The sequence below is a fragment of the Solanum pennellii genome, chromosome 5 (assembly GCF_001406875.1).
Source record: "Solanum pennellii chromosome 5, SPENNV200".
NCBI classification, from domain to species: Eukaryota; Viridiplantae; Streptophyta; class Magnoliopsida; order Solanales; family Solanaceae; genus Solanum; species Solanum pennellii.
This window is the reverse complement of record NC_028641.1, coordinates 46,717,187-46,726,577: the sequence shown is the minus strand read 5'-3', so window position 1 is coordinate 46,726,577 and position 9,391 is coordinate 46,717,187. Positions and strand designations below refer to the sequence as shown.

General features: G+C 36.2%; 1 long non-coding RNA gene across 1 annotated transcript in view; it reads left to right on the top strand.

The window, feature by feature from the left end:
• Nucleotides 1–7,212, top strand: part of LOC107020884 — an 11,821-nt gene extending 4,609 nt beyond the window's left edge. Inside the window, exon 2 of the long non-coding RNA XR_001456969.2 lies at nucleotides 6,601–7,212. This is a non-coding gene — a long non-coding RNA (uncharacterized LOC107020884). The remainder of the gene's footprint in view (nucleotides 1–6,600) is intronic.
• Nucleotides 7,213–9,391: the final 2,179 nt, after the last annotated feature.

The window sequence follows — 9,391 nt, the reverse complement described above, 5'->3', positions numbered from 1 at the left end:
CCCCCCCCCCCCCCGAGTTCTCATTTGCATAGTCCCCTTAGTTAGTATTTGATTGGGTACTAGCCGCTGCCTCATATCTTCTACTTGCATTCTCTACGTTCCCAGAACCACTACCTTCTTTGTTAGACTGAGAAGGAGTGTCCCGGAGGAGGAGTCTTTCCCAATGATATAGTAGCTATAGGTGAATGTGTCCCAAGTGTAATATTAATTTGCACCTTAGAACCACTTGTTTTAGAGTCGTCATGTCCTTCTGATTGAGACGTTGTGGGGTTAGGGGTGTGGTTGGCTTTGGGTTCGTTCTTCTTGGAGGCATCGTAAATTAACAATAGCACCATCATTAGTATACAGTCCTTTTAAATGACACACTATTGGGTAGTCAAATTTCCCATGATTTAAAATAATTGTGATGCCTTTCATTAAGAATGTTGTCACGCAATCTATCATCTAGAAAAGATACAAAATCACAAAAGAAAAGAACAAACTGCAACTGAGAAAACAAGAAACCTGCAAAATTTATCGCTGAAATAAATTGGATGAGAGGGTTCACAGGCTGTGGTATATACCACGAACCGTGAAGTCCTCCATTGTGCTGGGACAAAATCAGGATGCCCAAAAGCTCTGAAGCTTTTATAAAGGAATGTTCATGACTACTTCACGACATGTAGAGTGTACCATGGTTAGTGATACTATGGTGAACTTCTTCAGATTCATCAGACATCCATGTTTGGTCCACGATTGGTTGCACGACCCGTGGAGGAGACCATGGTCCATAAAACCCATTGTAGTCTTACACTTGGCTCTGGCGTTATTGTCCTCCTCTATAACTTAATGCATCCCATTAACGAGCATAATAAACAACTGATTTACACAACCACAAACATACCTCCAATCATATATGCGAATGTAGACAATAACTCGCAACACCCAATTCATCATCCTTGCAATAACAATATGTCAGTATACAACCTATACCTATTCAAAATTCCTCAATACAAATATGTTTGACTACTTAAACTAAGAAAATACTTGCACTTTGTCGAAATAACAACTTTTGGCTTAACAATTACAAAGCAACACTTGAAATCACTACTCATAAAGAGATGAATCTTCGTGTTTAAAATATGTGAGGAGTGTGGGATTGATTGATGATGAAATTGAATCTAATGTTCATTGGACCATTATGGGAGAGGACATGGAAGGAAAAAAAATTACTCTTTGTGTGGTTTGGTTATTGAATATGCTTCGATTTGACTTTAGGTTGTGCGCTTCAGACCGTGAAGAAGAACGTAAAAAGCTTCACGGTCCGTGAGACAGCCCTGTGAAACTTAATTAGATGATGAATACTCACATTAGGCAGACGAAGGACTGTTTTCATTAGAAGATCACTACGGTTCATTAAGAAAATCATAAAGATGACCCGGGACCCTAGATATTCATACCTGAGGTTCACAAAAGGATACATGGTCTGTATAAATTTTGACGGATCATAAACCCTTCCGTAAACCTTTTTTTATTAACTTTCTAGTAGCCTCCTCACAAAGTACACAAGTTGATGGGCCATGAAAAAGCCTGTGAAAGGCACCACGGTTAGTGAGGTTGTTCGTATGGTTTAGCTTGCAATTTCTACACTTTTTACGTAATTTCTCTTGCACACATCATTCCACAATTACACTATAAAAACACCTTAACATAAAAAAAATAAAAATATCTAAGGTGATTACACCTTGTGTTGCCTCCCTAACATCACACAATTTAACATCATGGTGCAGCACAGGTTACTTGATTACTCAGACTTTATCAAGTTTACATTCCTCTACCATCTTCACCTCGTCCGAGACACATAAATATTCCTCAATTAGCTGGTCATTTGGTTTAAAATTCTCACTTTTCTAATTTTCTCGGAAACAGACGTAGTTTGTAGTATAAATGCAACACCAAGTCACCTGGAGGGAAACCTTTTTTCTAAATATTCTTATGATGATATAGCTTCATCCTCTCCATATATATTGGTGATCTCTCATAAGCTCTCTGACGGAGCTCATCTACATCATTTATGTGATCTAACAAAAATTTAGGTGTTTCATTCCAGCTGAGGTTTAGCTTTTTGAATGCCCATAGTTCTTGATGCGCAAGCTCAACAGGAAAATGACATGCCTTTCCACAAACTAATTTATATGGAGACGTACAATTACGTGTCTTGAAAGTTGTCTAGTATGCCCATAAAGAATTATCTAGCTTTCTTTCCGACAGATCTCCTTGTTTGAAACCTCAACTTGTCCAGTGGTCTATGGTCTATAAGGTGTTTCCTCGTGATTTTCACCCCATAGTTCGTTAAAGGTGCAAATTATGCCTTGTTGCAAAAGTGTGAACCACCATCACTAATAATGGCTCTGGTTGTAATAAACCTTAAGATAATGTTCTTTTTTCAGGAATGAAACACCACTCTTTTCACAATTCTCAGGTAACACAAAAACTTCAACCCATTTGTACACATAGCCCACTGCAACCAATATACATTTCTTCTCGTAAAAGCTCACAAAGGGCTCCATGAAATCAATACCTCACATATCAAACAATTCTACCTTAAGAATAGGTGTCATGGGTAACTTATTGCACCGAGAGATTGCTCCTTGTCGCTGGCATAAATAATAACTCCTTACTAAATCCATTGCATCTTGATGAATTATAGGCAAGTAGCACCCGCACTAAAGTATCTTGTAAGTTGTTTGAGGACCACCACGAATTTCACTTTTATCAACGCCTCCAAAATGTGTACCATTTTGGCTTCCAAAACACATCCCCTAATTATATAGTCAACACACAACCTATAAAGATAAGTATCATCCAAAAAATATTTGCCAACATAATGCTAGAACTTTTTCTTTTTATGATATGACATCCTCTTAGGCATCTAATCTCTAACAAGAAAATTAGCTTAGTCAGCAAACCAACGTATAAAATCGAGAGTAGAAACGAATAACTGCTCATCCGAAAGTGTATCCTCTATCTCAGGCTCAATTTTATCCTTGTTTTTTGTATCCTACCTAGATAGGTGATAAACTAACTAATTTTCAAAACCTCTCCTGTCTTCCACTTGAAAATCAAAACTCGTGGAGGAGCACCACCCATTAGATCAGCCGCTGCTTGGTGTCTTTCTTTGCCATGAGATATCTTAAGGAAGCATGGTTTGTATGAAATATCACCTTAGTGCCTCGAAGATAAGATCTGAACTTATCAAAAGCACACACTACGTCCAGTAGTTCCTTCTCACTGACTATGTACTTTCGTTGTGCTCCATTTAGTGACTAACTAACTATCATAGTAAATCTGATGAAACATATTGTTGCACTTCTGACCAAATACAACACCTAATGCAGTTCCACTGGCATCACAAATCACCTCAAATGGCACTACCCTATATAGGCCCATAATAATTGGTGCTGAAATTAATTTTTTTAGGTACTCAAAAGCTTTAAAGCATGCCACATCAAAGACAAATTTCACCTACTTTTCCAAAAGCTTGCACATGGGGTGTGAAATTTTTGACAAGTCCTTGGTGAACCGACTACTGAATCGTTAAACACCCATAACATATATTGGCAGACGTAATTTTTCGATTACCACAACCTTGGACTTGTCGACCTAAAATCCTTTTTGTGATACTTTGTGTCCCAAGACTATGCCTTCCTTTACCATGAAATAACACTTTACCCAATTTAGCACTAAGTTAGCCTCCTCACATCTCTATAAATCCCTTCAAAGATTTTAAAAACAGTCTTCAAAACTATCGCATACTACAGAAAAATCATCCATGAATACCTCTAGAGTATCCTCAACTATATCTTAAAAGATGGACATCATGCACCTTTTTAATGTGGTTTTTGCATTACATAATCTAAATGACATGCGTTTAAACGCAAAAGTTCCATAAGGACATGTGAATGTTGTCTTTACCTGATCTTCAGGAGTAATTGGTATACGGTTATACCTAGAGTATCAATCTAAGAAATAGTACCAACCTTTACCTTCCAATATGTTCAATATTTCGTCCATGAAAGGCATAGTGAAATGGACCCTTAAACTCCACTTGTTTAACTTCTTGTAGTCCATGTATATTCATTATATAGTGTCGAGCCTTTGCGGGGCTAATTCATTTTTGGAATTTCCCACCATAGTCATACCTTCTTATTTGGGCACACGTTGCACTGGACTCACTTAGTGGATCTCAGACATAAGGTAGACAACCCCAACATCTAACCATTTGATTATTTCCTTGTTAACCACCTCTTTTATTGGTGGGTTCAACCTCTTTTTGTGTTCACCATTGGAGCTGAAGTCTTCCTCAAACTTAATCTTATGAGTTCAAATACATGGAAGTATTCAAATTGTATTAGAAGTCGTCCAACCATTGGAATTTTTTATGCTATTGTAGAACCTTGATCACCTCTTGCATATGTTCTTCATTTAAACCTGCAGCTATTATCACAGTTAAAGTGTTGTTACTGCCAAAAAACACATACCTAAGGTAATAGGGAAATTGTTTTAGCTCTAACACCGGTGGCTCCTCCATGGATATTTTTGCTGGAGGGGTTGACTGGTTTGTCAAGTTCAAGTCAAATTTCTTTGGATAATATAAGTTAGATCTCATACCCTACAAAGCATTCACGATCTTTATATAGTAAGACCATAAATCAACATTAAAGTTTATCACCACTGCTTCTAATGTTTCAACAACCATTCTCTCTTCTATGGGTATCGTCATATCTTCATTACTGACTACCTGTATTGCAAATACCACATTCATCTCTCATGGAAGTTTCATTGACCTGCAAATATTGAACTTTACCTTATTTGTTTTGAGTCTAAACTTCAACTCTCCCCTCTCATTATCCATCAACGCTCTTCCGGTAGCAAAAAATGGTCTTCCCAAAATTAAGGGAACTTCATAGTCTACTTTACAATGCAGAATTACAAAATCTGCTGGAAAGATGAAAGTTTCCACCTTTACCTGCAAAACACTAAATACTCCCACAGGTCTATTTACTGACCTTTCAGCCATAATCAACCTTATTACTGTAGGTTTTTGGTACTCCCTAGCCCAACTTTTCATAAATTGCTAGCGACATAAAGTTAATGCTTGCTCCCAGATCACATAAAGCCTTTGCAAACTAGACTGATCCAATGGTGCATGGGATTATAAATTGACATGGATCCTCCTTTTTTCTGAACCAAAGATCTTGTAGCAATAGATATGTAATGATGAAAATCGTTAGGAAAATCAAGACTAACAACCCTTTTTTTGGTAACCAAATCTTTCATGAACTTGGCATATTCTTGCATCTACTTAAGAACTTTCACAAGTGGAATGTTTACTGAAAGTTGTTTAAGTATGGTGATTAATTTTTTCAACTTTCCATCTTTAACTTTTTTGAGCCTTTGAGGGATGAAATCTAGGAATCTACTCAATGGCATGTTTTCCTGAATCTCTGTCTCTCTTTTCCTCTCGCAGGTGGGGCTTTACAATAACATCCCTCTAGATAATCTACCTATCTAGTCTCATCCTCTTCTCTGCTATCTTGCACCACAACCTATTTATTTTTTATACCTGCTGAGATAGGGTCAGAAAGAACTTTACCACTCCTTGTGGCGAAGTCCATGTAATGTTCGTCATTCTTGGAGTTTTGAATTTTATTACATGGTAAAGAATCATTCTTTCTCTGATTCAATGAGGTTGTGAGTTCACCAACTTCTACTGTAGATATTTAATGGACGTGGTTTGATAGTCCAGCATTTGACTTATACTTGAAAAATCACCTCTCATTTCATTAACCTTTTCATTAGGTTACTCAACCCTTTGAAGTAACTTATCCATCAGGTCTTCAAGCTTAGGCCTGCTAGAACACTAAAACTACCACTCGCCTGGTCTCTATTACCTGGAGGTACATATACACAATTAGGATCATTCCTACACCTATCATTGTTTTTGCAGCTTCCCTGATTTCTTTTTGTTAACCTATCATATTGACCATCCATAGCATATTTGTGACATGCATACCATTAATTGAAACGCTGATTTCCAGAGTTATAATTATGGAAACCGCCTTGATTCCCTAGATAGTTATCTTTCTCATAATGTTCAACATCCTTGTCTTCATACTTGTTTTTTCTGTCTTATATCATTTACCTTTTCAAATTTAGCGACAATATACTTGTGAGAAGATTTATTTTTTTGGCATATGAGTCATCTCCTGATCATTTTATTCTTCTTTCATCTTATGTTCAGATGATATGTGAAATGTGTACCCTAGATGTCCTACCTTTGCATCTCTAATGAAACATGCCTTGTTGTTATTTGAGACCTAATCTAATATCTGCATTCTCTCTGCAAACAATTTCATCATGAATAAGCCTCCACAAACTGCATCAATAATAGGTTTAGTCACATAGTTCACACATCTATAAAAGGCCTGCTTAAGATGCCTTCCCACAAGATCATTTGTTTGGGAATTTCTTTAGCTTTTGGTTAAATCTCCACATGGTATCATGAATTGCCTCTCATAGTATCTTCTTATGTGTACGGATTTCATCTTTCATATGCAGATCTTTTGATTTTGGGAAAAATCGCTCCAGGAAGGCCTTCTTCAACTCATTCCATGTTCGAATTTGTAGTTATATTTCGTAATTTAACATTTGGCTTGTGTTTTGTGTCTCTCTCATGTAAACTTTGTTGTGCATGCCCAACACTAGAAATAAAAAAGCCCATTGCTTTCTTACTACCGTGAATTTTAAAAAAGCTCTTCACAAATGGTTAATGCACAAGAAGTAGAGGCTCAAAGACATAGATTTGTATTAGAGTGTAAAATGGATTTTTCTAAGAATGTCCAATAGACTTTTGGCATTAATCAACATATGTAAGGAAATCCTCAAGATGCTGTGATCAACAAACCGGTGGGTAGAAGGATTAATTCCTCAATATCGCCAACCTGTAGCGCCAAGGGGATAAAGATCCTCCTCCTAGACACATGATATATACAGAATATTATTCTTAAATTTGATGGAGGTGGAGCCACATGAGATATTGTTTACCTATAGTACCTCTTTATGTTCAGTTTACAATTTCTAGTACTATGATTCAATTGCAGAACTTGAAAGGTATGTATAGAGGTGCAACTAGTGTTGATGCAAGGCAACATTTGATGATTTCTGTTGTAATTTGTAAGTTACCAAAGATCCCCGTCAGCAACGCTAAAATTTCATACGTCCAAACATACACGTCAAATAAAAAAATCTATGGTCATTGTTATTTTAGAGAACTCAACTAGAGATGAGGTCGATTCCGCAAAGAATTTTCTTACAAATAAGGTTTAACTTTCACGTTTATTCGATTATGGTTAACATCTTCTAAGCAACTAATAACTCAAAGTAAAGTTGGGTTTTAATTGAAAAGTTATAATTACAAAAACATACCGTAAACCTTAAGATTTATAGTAACCAAATGATCTAGTTGTAGAATCGATTCTGTTAATTTTAAGAAACAAGGATTGTGCTCACTATAAGATGAGTTCTAATACTCTTTTGTAATTTGAGTGTCAGGCAAATCAATGTTTATTTAACCATTGTGACTAGAATTTCTATGATGCTTCTTATCTTACTGAGATAATGAACACTTCTATTCTCTCAAACTCAAAGTTTTAACGACTTTGAATCCCGCTTACATTGATATGATGTCAACGATCTCTTCTCTCAAACTCAATCTTTAATCGATTCATTTACTTAGTCCAACTGTTTCCTAATTGTTTTTTTCTCTCATACAAACAACAATTCAAGACTTGTCTATAGCGTGCACTTAATCGAGTAAAATTTATTTGAAAGTTGTAACCACAGGATGTAAAGAGAGATCCCTTTCAAATCATTTTAGAGAAATTTGTTAAGATTATAGTAAAAGATCCAAAAACCCAAACCTAGTCATGATATTTAGTTGCTCATGTTTTCAAATAAAAAAGCAATAATTAAATATGAAAACATGATAATAATCACTTGTGAAAATAAATAGCACAACAAAAATTCCTTATGTAAATTGATTGTTTGAAAAGGATTACAAGAATTAAAAAAAAACTCCAAAAATGCAAAAACTAAACTTGCTATTGTATCCATCAATAAAACATAAGATAGTCAATAATATATAAAAAAACGACCTAATAATTCAAAATATAATGTTTAAAAGGACCCCTAATCAAATTAGGACTTATTTGTCGGGACCTTTCACAATCATGACCACAGTCTTCCAAGGGCTTTATAGTTTGTGAAGACCGCTGTGAACTTCCCTTAAAGCGTCTCAAATCTGGGTCTTCACTCAAAGTTATAGAAATCTGTTTCACGATCATGACCACAGAACGTCATTGGGACCACGGCCCGTGAAGACGTCGATAGTCTTGACTTTAACTTCCTAAAGTTTTGGGTCTTCAATGTTGTACACCGGAATAAGTACCATGAAAAGAACAATGGGCCATCATAGAGTCCACGACCCATGAAGATTCCTCATATATTTACATTGAACTTCCTGAAATATTCTTGAAAATTTTGGCTTATGGAAAATTGCACAACTAGTGCTATTACGGGCCGTAGTGAGGCCACGACCCATAATGTTGGTTGTGGTCTTCACTTGTTCCTTTCCTTTTTAGCTCCACTCCATTCTGCAAACTTTTTCAGTTTCAAAAGCTTAACCATGGAACGTTATAAAGGTTATGGTCTGTGAAGTTAGTCGTGAACTTCACTTGGACTATAATCATTGTCAGTTTCTTTTCCTTTTTCTGCATGTGCCAGATTCTTTCTACACTATCAACAACAAAATCATATCATACAAAAACAGAATCAATTCTAGTATTAGTTCCTCATTATTAAGTATCAAAATTTTTAAGATTTTGCGGCACATAATCTAACTTAATGCATTTGTAGATTCAAATACCAAATCAACTATATGTTTTCAGCTTGCTCGTGAGGGAGGACACTAAATAAAGACCGCTAGACTAATGGACTATGGAATGCGTCAACATGAGGTTCAACCTGAGAGGGTGAGCGCTAGTCCCATATTCTAACACTCAGCTCGAGAGAGTGAGTGGGGTAAGGCGTAGACTGGACTTCATGCATAAAATAGGTGTCCACGAAGAACGTAATTCTAATGGGATAAGTTTCTTCAGAGGGAAATTATTTCTATCTAAAGCTTAGGCTAGTCATAATTATCTTTCATATTTCCCATCGGAAATATGTACCCAACTACCTGTCTCAACTTGTATAGCAGTCACACCACAAGAACTTCTCCCCAACCTTATTTCTTTATGTTTACTATACTTGTCACCAAACCCCCTTATGATATTTGACACTTTTGTGTCAG